The following is a 15914-nucleotide window of genomic DNA, read 5'->3' as shown; positions in this document are numbered from 1 at the left end:
TCCACCATGGCCATCTGGGGGCAGTGTTTAACACAGACAAACAAATATACTGTACTGGAGGCATTGACATCAGTAGTACACTCTCAAAATAAAATAAAAAAATAAAATAAAATAAAATAATAATAACTTTTTATGGTTATAAATGGTACATAAATAGAAATAGTCTAGCCAAGCAAAAGTGATCATGTCTGTACTTTTCTGTTTACATGTCCTGCGGTGAAATACGAGTAAAGTGCTCGTTTGGTGTGAAGGTAGCATCAAGGTACACCAAAAAAAAAAAAAAAAAAAAAGTGCTCAGCTTATGTGTATGCTTTTTGATTGTTGATTTTCATCTCTACTGAGTTGTCCTAAGTTCGTAACCGTTTATTTCTATGTTTGGAAGTCACGTAGAATGACAACATTGCCTCGAAATAGACGCTAGGGGGCAGCAAAACAGCTGCAACAGGCTGCAACCTATGGAAATGAGTGCTCTCTGGAATAAGGCAATATTTAGCTTGAGTGGAAAAAAAAAAATTACAAAATAGACACTTTGAAATAAACACAGGAGACTATTTATTCTTTTTCCCCAAACAAAAAAATTAAAATCTAATTTCCCATTTTCCATTCACCAACATCAAAAGTTAAAAAGAATGGCAAAAAAAAAAGTGTAAGGACCATTAATTCATATTCCGGCAATCACATAAATGTGGTGTATATACGTATTAAGTTGGATTTCCTTTATTTCCTATATGTTCCTTTTAAGGAACTGTCACTGGTGGAGGTTCGAAATGTTTTTGTTCAGCTGGTAGTCATGATTCCACACCCTGTGGATGCCACATCAGGGTTAAAAAAAAATTAAAAAGTCTGAAACTTAAAATACAGATTTGAAACTGGGGTGGGGAGATCTGAATGTGAAAAAAAAAATTGAAACTGGATAAAAATAAGATTTGAATCTGAAAAGATAAATCATCAACTGAAAAAATAGGACCTCATAAAAAAATGAAAACAATTAATTTATTCAAAAGAAAGTCCAAAATGAATCAAAATTTCTATTCGCACACTTATTTTTTATTTTGAACACATATGTATTATATTTTACGAAATTCAAGATCAACGCATGAATTTTCAGTTTCAAATTGTATTTTTTTTCAAGCACAAAACTTTTGCACCCAATTTAACTCCCGACCAGCATAAATGGAAGAACATGGAGTATTCTGACATCTTGCATGAGGACGCATTGAACAGACAATTACTCAAAAAATTACTACATTTTTTGACTTCACCGACCGCTTTAAATCTGACGTTACTCGACAATGGTGAACCCCTTGGAGACAAAGACGTGAATGGCAGAACATAATTGGAGCGATTCTAAACATATTTTTCTATTTATTATAACATTAATTTAGTTGTTCAAAAAAGTAGTAACTTTTAACCCAATGTGATTTCAACTGACTGAGTTAACCCGATGGTTAACTCAACAACGAATTTACTGGAATCAGCCATCTTTGTTGATTATTCTCAACCACTTATGTCCGACTTCCCATCGTCCTCGAACGCAGCATTAGCGCGGGTCTTCCGACCTTCCACTCCTCCAGCCTCGACTGAGCTACTTTCTGTTTGCGCGGGGACGAACGGCAACGTCAGCTAAAAAAAAAAAAAAAAAAAAAGGTAAAAGCCAAAGCTAACTCAGCCCCTCCGTATGCTGGTTGCCATGGCGACTGCACAATCCTTCACAGAGGAGGTCGTCACGTAAGCTCGTTACGCAAACATTCCGTCCTCAACGTGTCAGACTGGTCAAGATGCGAGCGCGTGCTCGTCATGTGAGGAGAAGCGAGGCGGAATCACGCACACTCACAGGTTAGTGATGGCCGAAAGGCCTGAGCTGAATGTTGCTCAGTTCAGTTGCACAAAAGGACAAATAAAGTTTGACATCTACCAGGAGCATCTCATGCACTTTTCTTTTTTTTTTTTTTTGTCAATAGCGTACCGTTTTGACACAGAATCATCGTATAGGCATGGACCGTGTGTTCGATATGATGTAACAGTGTTCCCTAATTTCACCTAATTGCAGTCATTTTGGCACGATTTGCTGAAAAACTATTCACTGTTTGTGTCTAGGCAAAAAGTCTAATGTAAAAATGTTGTCTTTTACACCATCATGTGGCAACTTAGTTAACTCTTTTTTTTTTTTTTTTTGAAGAGCTAAGAATTGTTCATTCGGTAGTCTTACCGATTCAACGTCTTGTCATCATTGCTCTTTTTTTTTTTTTTTTTTTTTTTTTTTTTTTGTGTATGTGTGCGTGCGTTTGCGTGCGTGCGTGCGTTTGCGTGCGTGCGTGCGTTTGCGTGTGTGCGTTTGCGTGCGTTTGCGTGCGTGCGTGCAAATACTTATAAATTTATACTCATTCATTCACCTAAAACCTTATAAATATCCCATTACCCTTCGCCTTAGCCAGGTACTTCAGAATCTTGCCAGAGTCGTGAGATTTAAATGGTCAGGAGACCAGAGAAAAGGTCAGAAAAAAAAAGAAATAAAGAGAAAAGAAAGGTAAATCAAAGTGACATCCAGCACCGACCAAACACTTCCTGCCTTCCCCATGATTACAAAATCAAAGTCTTACGCCAACCCCGGAAGCCTCTAAATTCCAGCAAATTTAGCGAGATCTCAAGAGCCCAGAGGAAAAACTAAAGAGAGGAAGGAGGGAAGGATCGATAAGGCAGAGTGAGATCAATAGAAGCCAGTACATCCAATCCATCAAAGTGAAGTCCAGCACCAACAAGACCCCTCCTGCGTGGTTACAAAACCGGAGTCTTATGCCAACCCCAGAAACCTCATACTTCTAATAAATTAAGATCTCAAGTGACCAGAGGAAAAACTAAAGAGAGGAAGGAGGGAAGGATAGATAAAGCAAAGTGAGAACCACAGACACCAGCACCAACTGATTCAAGGGGCTGTGGGAGGGAGAGGGTACTTCTGTTGAGTTTCAGTAGATGCTGGTGCGACGGATCTGGCATGCATAAGGACCACCACCAAAGAAAGAAGCCGTCAACCGCGGTCCAGCAAAGCGAGCACCCCCCCCCCGGAATCCCCAGGCCGCGGCAGCACCAAGGCCACCCCCAAGCCACCCGAGCGGACACCGGTCGGCGAGCCGACCCAGACACCCGGAACACCCCCGCCCCAGCCCCGGCCCACACCCCCGAGCCCAAGGCCGCAGAACGAGGCCCAGCGGGCCCCCACAGCGCCCCACCGGTCCCCAGCCCCCATCCCCCCACGACCCCCCCGCACCCCACCCAAACCCGCCATCCACCACGACCCAGGCCCCACCACCCCCGACCCCCAAACCCCCGAACACACCCCGACCCCCAGCACCCAACCCCCCACCCACCCATACCTCCACCCCCCCCCCAAACAAGCCGCCCCCCCCCGACGGCCGCCACCCCCCCCCCGCAAACCCGGCCCCCCGCGAGAACCCCCCACCCCCCCCCGGAAACCGGCACCGGGCAGCAGCGCAGAGAGGGAAGATGTGCCCACCCCACCTCCAGCCGCGCGAGATTTGCACAGCGGCGGGAGGGGGGAAGCAGAGGAGGAAGCACCAGGGGAGAAGGCGGAACACCAGAACACCGAGCCCGGTGGGGAGAGGCCCCGGTCGTCACGCCAGAGTACAAGTGACACCTAACCCTGTTACTGAGTCCGCCAGCTCGCCGACTGGCGAGCTCTACCCTTACACCGTGAATGTGGCCCCACCCAGTGTATATACAAGTGTGTGCGTGTGGTGCATTAAAATTGGGAGCAGGTGAGTCGGAGCAGAGGGAAAAAATTTCCCCTATTCCGACCCACCCGTACCCCCCCCCCAAAAAATGAATATGTATATGTGTGGTGCATTAAAAAAGGGAATGGAGGGACAAAGTGGTGGGGCAGGGACACAAATGGGGGGGACCACAGCGCTGCCAGGCACTGCAGTCCATCCCCTCTGATGGCTCCCCGCCCCAACTCACCCCTCCCCTTGGACGTGAGGTGCATTAAAATTGGAGGGGAGTTGAAGGGTGAAGACGGTGTTTCCACCCTTCCCCACCCCACCAAGAAATGTGTTGTGTGCCCTATGTGTATATTTACAAAGTGTATAGTGCAAGCTAGTGAAGTGAGTAAGAGGAGCGACCAGCGGGGCCTCACCCAACCCGGCGGGTGTAGGTGGCACGCCCGCCCCCCAGCACCCCCACCCCCTGCCGCCCCCCACCTCATCCACCCGGCACCACAATGGGCGGACAGCCAGCGCAGCAGGGCTACCGGACAGCCCACCGGCCACCGGAGCCCGCCCGGGGCGCCAGGAGTTATACCGGAGTGGGGCAGGCCCCAAACCCTCGCCCGGCCCCTGGAGCCCGACGCCCGGGCCGGGGAGGGAGCCCCAGGCCCAGGGAGAGGGAGGGGGAGGGGCCGCAGGGCAGACAGGGAAGGGGGGGGGGGGCGGGGGAAGCGGGGAGAAGACGACAAGAAGGCGAAAGGGCGGCTGCAGGGCAGGAGGCGGGGGGGGGAGAGGAGGAGGGAGGGCGACAAGGGAAAAGGGACCGGGAGGCAGAGGAGGATGGGCGGGAGGAGGCGAGGAGGGAGAGGCGACGGGGGGGAGGAAGGGGGAGGGGAGAGGGAACCACGGGGCACACCGGAGGCCCACCCACCCCGAACCGCGCCGCCGGGCACGGAGCAGCGGACCGCGCCGGGACGGCACCGCCCCGGGCACCAGGGGAAGCACCCCAACACCGCACCCCACAGGGGGCCCAGGGAGCGGCCAAGACGCAACCGCCACCGAGCAGACAACGGGGGGGGCAGAACCACCCCCGCCCGACCACAGGGGACGGCGTCAAGAAAATTGACTAATTAGCATGCAGTAACACCAAGTGTTGATGCTTAGTGCCCACTAGAAATAGATCTTAAGGAGTTATTGAGTATAGTGTCGTATAGTGTGGTATGCTCGAGCCCACTAGCAGCAACTAGGTTCCTGACTATATAAAAATAAAAACAATCAGATACAAAATACCAAATACAGGAGCAGCGAAAACAGAAGTTGTAACGATGTGGTGGCTCTCGTTAACAGGCAGAATCTTGGCAGGATTAAGTTGCCAAATTGAGATTAAAATATTCTATGTACATAGACCATATTTGTTTAAATCTTGATACTTGATTTTTATTTAAGGCAGAGATTTTTTCCATTGAGATATAATTTATTAGTAAGTTTAACCAGTGGTCGATATTTAGAGATTGTTTATTTTTCCAATTGACAAGGATTATTTTTTTAGCAATAGTAAGGGCTATAAATATAGATTGAGATTGTTTACATGGTAGCTCAGTTATTGTTAAGTCACCTAGTAAACACAGTCTTGGAGATAAAGGAAGCCTACAGTTTAATATATCAGCGAGCTTTTCCAAGATTTTAGTCCAGAAATGCAGCACTGGAGTACATGACCATAAAGCATGAAGATAAGTATCGGCAGTGTTTTGTGAGCACTGGAGACAAATGTCGGAGTCAGAGAGTCCCATTTTTTTCATCATATATTGTGTAATATATGTTCTATGAAGTATCTTATATTGGATAAGTTGCAAATTTGTCTGTTTGGTCATTTTAAATACATTTTCACAGATTTGGGTCCAAAAGTCTGGTTCCGGAACTATAGACAAGTCTTTTTCCCATTTTAAAGTCGGTAAATACGTTTTATTTGTGTATAAAAATAACTTATATATTTTTGATATTTTCTTTATTGTTGTTGGAGAAAGCTTTATAATATCTTTAGCTAAGACAGGCAGTTGGAGCGTATCCTGAAGTGTTGGGATTTGTTTCTTAACCATATTTTTAACTTGCAGATAATGTAAGAAATTTCCCTTTTTTATTTCATATTTCTGGACCAAGTTTGTATACGATATAAACTTATTATCTGAGAAAAGATGATGAAGGTGTGTAATTCCTTTCTGCTCCCATAGGCTTAAATGGAACGACTGATTATTAAGTTGAAAGTCGGGGTTATGCCAAATGGGAGAGAGCCCACAGGGCGCCAATTGGGAGTTTGTAATTTCTAATGCCTTCCACCAGGCAGTCAGGGTGGCGGCTATCATTGGGTTTTTAAAACAATTATGTCGTCTTATTGATTTTGTAATAAAGAGTAAATCTGACAGTCTAAGATTATTACAATCCTTCTGCTCCAATTCCAACCAACAGTTAGTATCTCTGTTGGGTTGTGTCCATAGCACAAGATATTGTAGTTGATTAGCTAGATAATAGTACATAAAGTTTGGTGCCTCTAAACCTCCTTTAGATTTACTTTCCTGAAGAGTAGATAGACTAATTTTGGCTTTTTTTTTATTCCAATAGAATTTTATGATAGCAGAGTCCAGCGATTGGAACCAGTTAGACGTAGGTTTAAATGGAATCATTGAAAATAAATAATTAATCTTTGGTAAAACTTTCATTTTTATAGTAGCTATCCGTCCTATTAAAGAGATCGGAAGATTATTCCAGCGCTCCAGGTCACTACGGATACTATCCAATAATGGTGAAAAATTTAAAGAAGTTAATTCAGTTAACTTAGGTGAAATTTTAACACCTAAGTATTTTAAATTACCTGTAGGAAAGGAGTAGTGTGGATCCTGACTTGTAGGATTCCATGAATTTTCTGTAATAGGTAATAATGTTGATTTTGTCCAGTTAATAGAGTAATCTGATAAGTGAGAGAATTTAGTTATTAATTTAAATGCTTCCCCTAGCGAGATAGCAGGTTCTTCTAAATAGAGTAATATATCATCGGCATATAGATTAATTTTATGTTCTATTGTCCCGGAGTGGATTCCTTGGATCCGTCTATCCTGACGTATAGCTAATGCAAGCGGCTCAATAAATATAGCAAATAATAAAGGAGAAATTGGGCACCCTTGTCTTGTTCCCCTTTGTAAAGTAAAACTCTGTGATGTAATCCCATTAGTAGTAACTGTAGCTTTAGGAGAATCATATAATATTGAGACCCATTGAATGAATGACTCCCCGAAGCCGAATTTATTTAAGACAGCAAAGAGGAAGGACCAGTTAACTTTATCGAATGCTTTTTCTGCATCCAGCGAAATAACAACTGCCTTTTTATCATACCGCTGTGACATACTGATCAAGTTAAAGAGTCTCCTAATATTATTAGTAGAATGACGACCTTTAATAAAACCTGTTTGATCACTATGAATAATTGTCGAGATTACCGTCACTAATCGAGATGCCAAGGCCTTAGCGATAATTTTAATATCGGTATTAATTAGTGATATCGGTCGGTAACTTGACGGGAGGGTAGGGTCTTTTTCTGGCTTTAATAAAAGTTTAATTGCTGCTATATTCATATCTTGACGTATATCACCTTTACTTTTAATTTCAGTTACTACTCTTAGAAATAATGGAGCAAACATTAACCAGAAATGTTTAAAAAATATAGCCGGAAAGCCGTCTGGACCAGGTGCTCTGCCATTAGGCATACTGTCTAAAGCACGATACAACTCATCTATAGTAAGCGGGGTATCGAGAATATCTTTATGTTCAATAGATAACTGAGGTATATTTAAGCTGTTTAGGAATTCCTCAATATATTCAGGGTTAGGTCTATTAATTTCTGTGTATAGATTTCGATAATAGTTATAAAAAATATGGTTAATTTCTTCTGGTGATTGTGTGCATTCACCATTTATATCTTTAATAGCCGTTATAAGAGATTTTTCCCGATTCCGTTGAAGTTGATTTGCCAGGAATTTACCTGATTTATTATTATGTTCAAAATTATTATATCTCAACTGTTGTATTATAAACTCTGTCTTTTTAGATAACATGTTATCTAACTGTATTTTTATATTCTGTAGTTCTATCCATATTTGATTATTTGGGTTTAATACATATTCATCCGTTAGTTGTTTAATTTTATCTTCCAGGTATTTTTCTAATTTTTGATCCTGTTTCTTTTTATAAGTTGAATATGATATAATTTTCCCTCTAATTACCGCTTTCCCTGCTTCCCAGAGAAGAGATGGAGATATATTTGGAGAGTCATTTATTTCCAAAAAATCTGCCCACTCCCTTCTAATAATTTTATCAAACTCTACGTCTTTCAGTAATGAGATGTTAAAACGCCATATCGGGGGAGGTTTAAAGGTAGAGTCAATTTGTAGAGTGAGGGAGACTGGTGCATGATCACTTATAATTATAGAATGTATTTTTATAGCAGTTTTATCAACAATAGAATTATTTGTAAGGAAAAAATCAATTCTTGAGAATGATCGGTGCACAGCAGAGAAGAAAGTAAATTCCTTCTTAGTTGGGTTTTGAAGTCTCCAGCCATCGCTGAGGCCAAAATCCTCCATATATTCATCTATTACTTTAGCGGATCGTAATCGCCTTGTATATATCGTATTATTAGAACGATCTATTAACGGGTTCAAGACCGTGTTAAAATCACCTCCAATAATAATAGTAGAATTTGTTGCTAAATCGAGTAACCGAGAGAAAAATTCATGGAAAAAATCAGGGTCATCATTATTTGGGGCATATAAATTACCAATTGTATATACTTTATTAAATATAGTTACCTGGATAATAATATATCGGCCCTCTAAATCTGTTACTATATTATTTAGAGTAAAGAATAAATTCTTATGTATAAGTATAGAGACACCTCTTTGTCTACTATTATAGGAGGCAGAGTAAACTTGACTAAAATTTTTATCTATAAATAATTTTTCTTCTGATTTTTGTAAGTGGGTTTCTTGTAGGAGACAAATATCTGCCTTAAATTTTGAGAGATGGTCTAAAATTTTTATTCTTTTTGCCTGGGAGCGAGCGCCACACACATTCCAGGAGACCAGAACTAATTTCTGCATACAAGCAATATAGACTCAGTCTTATGTATACATCTATATAAGCTGCTTATTAATATTAACATATTGTAGGATAGCAAAAGAGTAATTAGGCAATTTATATAATTTATATAAAGAGAGAGATAGCAAGTAGATAAGTATAATAGTGAAGAAACGTGGGGGGAAGTGAGTGTGAAGGAAATCTGTGGGGGATTCAACATAACAATACACCAGTAAATGGTGACCTAAGCGAGATTATTATTATTATTATTAATTTATTTTTTTTAAGAATATATTTCTATATTATTATTATTATTATTATTATTATTATTATTATTATTATTACTATATAGCCTATGCATAATATAAATTCATATTCTATTTCGTAACCCATTATCCATACATATACATACATATACATATACATATATATACATATATACACATATACATACACATACATATACATATACCTACGTCAAATAATCACACAATGCTCGGCTCTACCAATTGTCAGTTAGAACAGCCAAGGGGTCGAGGTTGGGTTTCGGAATAGCTGGCCGTCGATATATAATTTATCAACGACCATCGAAGTCCGTTTACCCTCCTGTCTATTTTGTTTCATGATAGGAAACAGTACTTTTCGCCGCTCGTTTATCTCTCTTGGGAATTGATCATTCATCCCGAAAGATGTCCCTTTGAGCTCCCGTCCTTTACTTTTTACCAATTCTTTATGTTTAAAATGTTCGAACTTAGCAATAATAGGACGGGGCTTATTGCCCTTACGAGCTCCGAGCCGGTGTACACGGTGAAAAGAGATATTATTTACCGTCTCCTGTGGGATCTTTAGCGATGATGTCATGAATTTTTTTATCTCACCCTCTGGATTATCTGGAGAATTTTCGGATATACCTGAGAATATTAGATTTTCCCGCATACTACGGGATTGAACATCTAAGACCGTTTCCTTTAGCATTTTATTTTCCTTTTTAATCGTCTCCAACTCGGCTGTGACAGCGACGAGAGAGGAGCGTAGCTCGGAGTTATCGCATTGGAGATCGCTTACCTGTTGGCTAACGAATTCCAAACTTGCCTTTAATTCTTTGACGTCCTCGCGGATAAGACAGAGGACGTCAAGTTTTTTATTTATGGAATCCAGCATACTCACCGATACGTCGGCGGTTGCTAAATCGTCCGTGTCTGTTGACGAGTCATTTTTCCTTTTTTTTTTCGAAGGATTATCCCGACTAGCCGCCGGCTCATCCATCGCGCAGCTATAAAAATGATCGTCAATAAAACGTTCGAGGTCGTCCACACTGGATAATATTTCCGATCTTTCTTAGAAAAGAAAAAAATCGAATTTATCTAATCATTAAATTCGGGTTTAATTAGAAATATAAAGCTAATTCTATTTTAGCAACAGAGCGCCGCCATGTTAGATTTTCCCAGTCTCGCTACCGGTCACGCGATAGTCACAGCATCTCGCGATGGGAATTGTAGTTCGTACGATGATTTGGATTGGTCGTCACGTAAGCTCGTTACGCAAACATTCCGTCCTCAACGTGTCAGACTGGTCAAGATGCGAGCGCGTGCTCGTCATGTGAGGAGAAGCGAGGCGGAATCACGCACACTCACAGGTTAGTGATGGCCGAAAGGCCTGAGCTGAATGTTGCTCAGTTCAGTTGCACAAAAGGACAAATAAAGTTTGACATCTACCAGGAGCATCTCATGCACTTGTCTTTTTTTTCTTTTTTGTCAATAGCGTACCGTTGACACAGAATCATCGTATAGGCATGGACCGTGTGTTCGATATGATGTAACAGTGTTCCCTAATTTCACCTATTTGCAGTCATTTTGGCACGATTTGCTGAAAAACTATTCACTGTTTGTGTCTAGGCAAAAAGTCTAATGTAAAAATGTTGTCTTTTACACCATCATGTGGCAACTTAGTTAACTCTTTAACTGCCACACATTATGAAAAACAAAACAAAAAAAAAAACGTGCCATTTCGCCGATTATGAGCATTCATCAGATTCTGTCACATTTCATTGTAATTCCATACATCAGCAGCCCATTGAAAAGAGACACAATGCTGCCATCTGCTGGCCATAGTTAGGTGGTGTTTTGGATTCCACAACCCATTAACCAGGCAGCGCTGCACTTAGACGTTGCTCCGTCTATTTAAGAAAAAAAAAACAAAACACGTAGATGACGTCATTTCACGTTTATGGCAGCATACATCGTGATTTTACTAATCGTTATTAAACGTTTTTGGCCGTCAAAGAGTTATGGCTCATTTACGGTGCATTTACAAAAATGAAACAAACATGAACTACGCTTAAACTCGTTTATTGGCGCGAGCTCGCTCACAGGAACTTGGAATGAAGAAGCGACGAAGGATAAATGCTCCGTGTTCAACTCAGTGACACAAGCCCCCGAAATATTTTCTCATCGGATCCGCACGATTCACGTAGGTCACCTATTTTGGTTTCACAACGGCGAAGTTCACCATAAGGTGAGTGATTTTCATGCCACTCCTCCAGGGACCAAGACACCACTGAAGTCCACTTCTTTTCGACCCAGGAAGCATGACCAGAAGTTATACTGCTGACACATAAATCTGGCTCTGACTACTTGGGTCCGCCTCCAACACACTGCTTCTATGTGGAACTGAAAATTGCCCACATACACGAAACATTAATTCTTTGCCTGCCAAAAACGGTTCATAATGATTAGTAAAATCACGATATATGCCGCCATAAATGTTAACTCATTCACTCGCCGCCATTTTCACGGAAGCAATCCCGTTCGCTCCCGGCTGTTTTACTGGATTTTCTTCTTTTGCTATAAAAACATGGAACCTATCAAAAGAAAGATTAAAGTCTCTTCTTTCATCAGGAAAAAAAAAAAAAAAAGTATGTTTCTATCCGTTTCCATTTTGCAGCAATTAGCATTAGAAGAGAGATAAGTTCCATCAGTTTTCACAAATCTATTTAAAATTGTAAGTAATTGAGATTTTTTTTCTACATGGCCCTGGTTGATTTCCTTTGCTCTGCTGCCACCTGCTGGCCGTTTGTGTAATAACTACCATTTCTGCAACCGTTCTTTGCAGTTGAGAGGCTGCATCAAAGCCTTCATAAAAAACATAAAAGCATAAAAAATAAAATAAAAAAAACGTATAAATAAGTCTTTGGGACACTTAAAACATTTAAAAAACGTATTTACACGTTACTGGGAGCACATGATGATAAATGATGTCAACTACTTTTTTTTTTTTTTTTTTTAAATCAATGGGAAGTGCAAGTCTAAGTGGAGCGCTGCCTGGTCAATGAGTTGTGGAATCAAAAACACCCACTAACTATAGCCAGCAAATGGCAGTATTGTATCTCTTTTCAAAGGGTTGCTGGTGTATGCAATTACAATGAAACGTGACGGAATCTGATGAAATGGAACATTTTCCAGGATGATGTGAATGATCAAAGCCTTTGTCACATTAAACCTAATTCATAGAGTGTCGCTAAACAAAAATATTAGTGTCAAAGTCACTGTTGCGGAGAAAATCTACACACAAAAAAAGGTTGTTTTCAACTTATCTTTATCAATTTTCGCTAAATGCCACTCAAATGACCTATTTTCAAATGGTGATTAATAAAGAAGGGAATAAGGTAGAATACAATACAATATTCTTTTTGCCTTGAAAGATGAGTCAAAATGTTCAAAGTTGGCTGGCACTGTTTTTTTTTTTTTTTTGATAACGTGTGGCAGTAAAAGAGTTAAGGTATAGATGAACACGCATACATGCCGTCTACACAAACCAGTCGCACTTTTAGATCCACGCTTGCACAAACAACTGTGCTGCTGTCTCCAATTATGACAACATATCTGTCAGTTTAGGCACCACAGCTGAAAGCACTAGTGATGGCCAATATTGGATGAAACTTCACCTGGGTAAAAGTTTGACATTAGTCCAAGCGCAGTGCAGCAAATAAGCATGCACAAACGAACACGATTAAAAAAAAAAGATCAGCAATGCTCAGAAAGAAACAAGCAGCTTCGTCGCGTTCGAACGGTCTGCCAGGCAAGCTTTTCTTGAAAGGCTGTGGCAGATTTGGGGCAAAATCCTGACACAATAAACGCTTGTAGTTGAGCTCGTTTTCTAAACAATGCACTATTGTACTGTACCTGCACCGCCGCACGGTAACTCGATCCACATATTTTTAGTTTGCGGCAGGTATGCGAACGGTCACGAGGGGACTTTTCACCGCAGACAAGGACTTTCTTTTTATCTGATGTGTCTGTGGGCGTTGCTAATACAAACTCGGGCAAGCCAGGAGCACAAGGAGCAGCAGTCATTTGACATCCAAAATAAAAGCGGCCACATCCGTGCTTGTGCAAGACCTCTCGAAATGGGTCGGTTCCCGAGCAACGCTGCGGTGTCATCAAGCAAGACAAAGCCGCCAGTGTGTGACCTCTCTGCAGGGTCAAGACACTGCGTCTTTAACCCTCAAGCAAGGATTTACATTGCAAAGGTTAACATGACAAGTCAGATTTGTTGCTGTCAAGTTTCACAATTGGCACATGTGTCATGGTAAAGAGAAAACTCCCAAACGGAATCAGATATCTTGCAGGCAAGGTTACATAACCTCATCTGCTCAAACAACGCAAATAAACACAATATTCTACATAGATGTGTTTCTATCGAAATCGAAATCGGGCACTTGGACCAGCAGTGTAAACACAGCCCACTTTACTATTGAAACGGCTCTGTGGTCATGACTGGAATTAATATGCCATTTTTTTTGTTTTTTGTCTTCATTACTTCTGGCCACAAAAAGATGACCATAAAAAGGCTGAAAACATGACCATGAATTAGGGGTGGGCGATATGACGATATTATGAGAGTCAAAATTATCACGTTAACTAAAGGTGCCTTTAATGGCACTAAATTAAAAAAGTGTGTGTTGCATTCACGGGCTGCCTAGACCATAGGAAACTACATAAACCCACCACCCACAATGGTTGCTACAAAATTGTGATCTTTACTTATGAAAAGTTGCTTTTTACTTACCCACTAGCAGCAGTTGTTTTCAACTTTGTTTACATGCTTCTTTTTTTTTCTTTAATCATCACTAGCAGCCAAATTGTGTGCAAGAAATTCACTATTTTGATTAGACGACAGTACTTGAAAACAGAAATGTGACTTTTGTTAATGCTTTACTCTAGGGCTGGGTCTAAAATATCAATATATCGATATTGAATCGATATTCCTTTTCATAGCCCAATATCGATTCATAAAACCATGAATCAATACTTTTAATAGTTTTTTTCCCCTTAAATTAATGTGCCAAATAGGGCCTGATCAATTAATCGGCCGCCGATTATAATTGACCGATTATTGGCCTTCAAACATCAGCCAAAACAATCGGCCAATTGAGTTAAATAGCCGATTATTTTCGCCTTAAAACGTTATCGAAGAAAGCGAAAGTTTCTGATGCTGTGAAAGTACCCTGAATGTACCATTTTTGCTTGCGTAGCATTAGCAACTAGCAAGTGTGTAGCGTATGTTATTCTGGTTCTTCTCTTGTCCCTAAGCGTTCTTTAAGCTGTTTAATTACCACAGCTGGAGTTAACTGTGAAACTAAATACACAACGTTAAGAATTACATCCACTGTATATTTAATGAATACAAAACACGCTTTATTTTTCAAACATCGCTAGCCTAGCGCTAACAGGAAGTGTGCAAATGCTAACGGGAAGTTAGCATCGACTTCGGGAGTGTTTATACTTCAAATAACGAATCGAATCGGGCACTTCTGAAATCAAACCGAATCGATACCCATCCCTACTTTACTCAGGTGTTTTGCAGCAGCTTTATAATTTATATTTTACTTTACAAAAGGTATTTATTACTTGATCATTCTCACAAATAACTGCATTTATTCAACATGTCTCTTATTTCATGTGTAATTTAATTTGTATTTCTTATGAATAAAAAATTATGGTAAAATCGAAATCGTGAATTTATAATTAAAAAATCGTGATGTTCTATTTTTGCAAGATCACCCACCCCTACCATGAATACATTTAGCAGCCAGTCAGCAAAGAAATGTAAGCGCATGTAATTATGACACTACATTAATAAATGTATTATACTTCGTTAAGTAAAGGCAGCCCAGTGACCATGTGGCAATCATGTCTGCCTCAAAGCTCCGAGGCTTTTGGTTTGTAGCTCTAGATTTTAATCACAGGTAGTGTAGTCGTTAACGTAAAATGCCTTTGACTCAGCCCTGGATTCCTTTCCCAGCAAATGCCTCATTCATAAGACTACTTCCCTGCTGCCTATCTTATGACGTTCACGGCATAAATCCAACTTCCGGGTTTTACATTGAAAATGCCCGGAAGCTGGTTTGTTGTCATCGTGTTAAACCTGACACCTGACGTCTAAAGTAACAGCAGGGTGGAAAAGAGCAAAACAAAATAAACAGCCATTGCACTTCAACTAATGGTGGCGTAAATATACCGACGGCGTCTCAATAGGTTCATGTTTTTGATACATTTGAGAAGCAGACTGCACACGTAGAGCGCCAGACAACGTGATTTGACAAGGCTACACCCCTCTCGCCCTGGCTCAAGTCGCTTTTTTGTCGGACGGATTTCCACAGCTAATCACAGTTGTCTCCCTTGTACCGCAAACCGCTACTGAAAATGCAAGAAACATATCCGCGAGTGGACCCCGAGTGACGTTACACAGGACGACCAAGGGCAATAAAACACGCCAGTAGCGTTTTACAAGCAGCTATCCTCGAAAGGATACTTACAGTGAGAAGAATCTGTATCTTTGAGCGTCTACAACGCTTCTGTCGCGCTTCACAGCCGCCCTGATGAACTTCGGTTTTCACGTCAGGGCTGTTAGTCCACTGGGCCGCCGGCTAAAAAGTGTGCGAAACAATTTAAAATGTGAGGAATCTGTTAGGAAGGCAGTGCGGAATTCCATCTGGTTACGTTCCAGCCTTTTGTCGAGCTCGCAAGGGCAAACTACGCGACTTCCGGTGTAAACCGGTTTCAAAGTTTC

The 15914-nt window shown here is 41.1% G+C and overlaps 1 protein-coding gene across 2 annotated transcripts in view; it reads right to left on the bottom strand.

The window, feature by feature from the left end:
• The window catches only part of cab39l (calcium binding protein 39-like), a 21596-nt gene extending 5698 nt beyond the window's left edge, over window positions 1–15898 (bottom strand). The window contains exon 1 of one of the 2 annotated variants that reach the window (XM_077512281.1): window positions 15661–15898. The gene's annotated coding sequence lies outside the window, so the exon portion shown is untranslated. Of the gene's footprint in view, window positions 1–13024; window positions 13142–15660 lie in introns of those variants that run through there. The other variant, XM_077512282.1, reaches the window with a different exon arrangement.
• Between the last annotated feature and the right edge of the window lie 16 nt (window positions 15899–15914).

Source organism: Festucalex cinctus, chromosome 2 (assembly GCF_051991245.1).
Source record: "Festucalex cinctus isolate MCC-2025b chromosome 2, RoL_Fcin_1.0, whole genome shotgun sequence".
Lineage (NCBI taxonomy): Eukaryota > Metazoa > Chordata > Actinopteri > Syngnathiformes > Syngnathidae > Festucalex > Festucalex cinctus.
The sequence above is the reverse complement of the archived record's forward strand: the minus strand, read 5'-3'. Positions and strand labels throughout refer to the sequence as shown.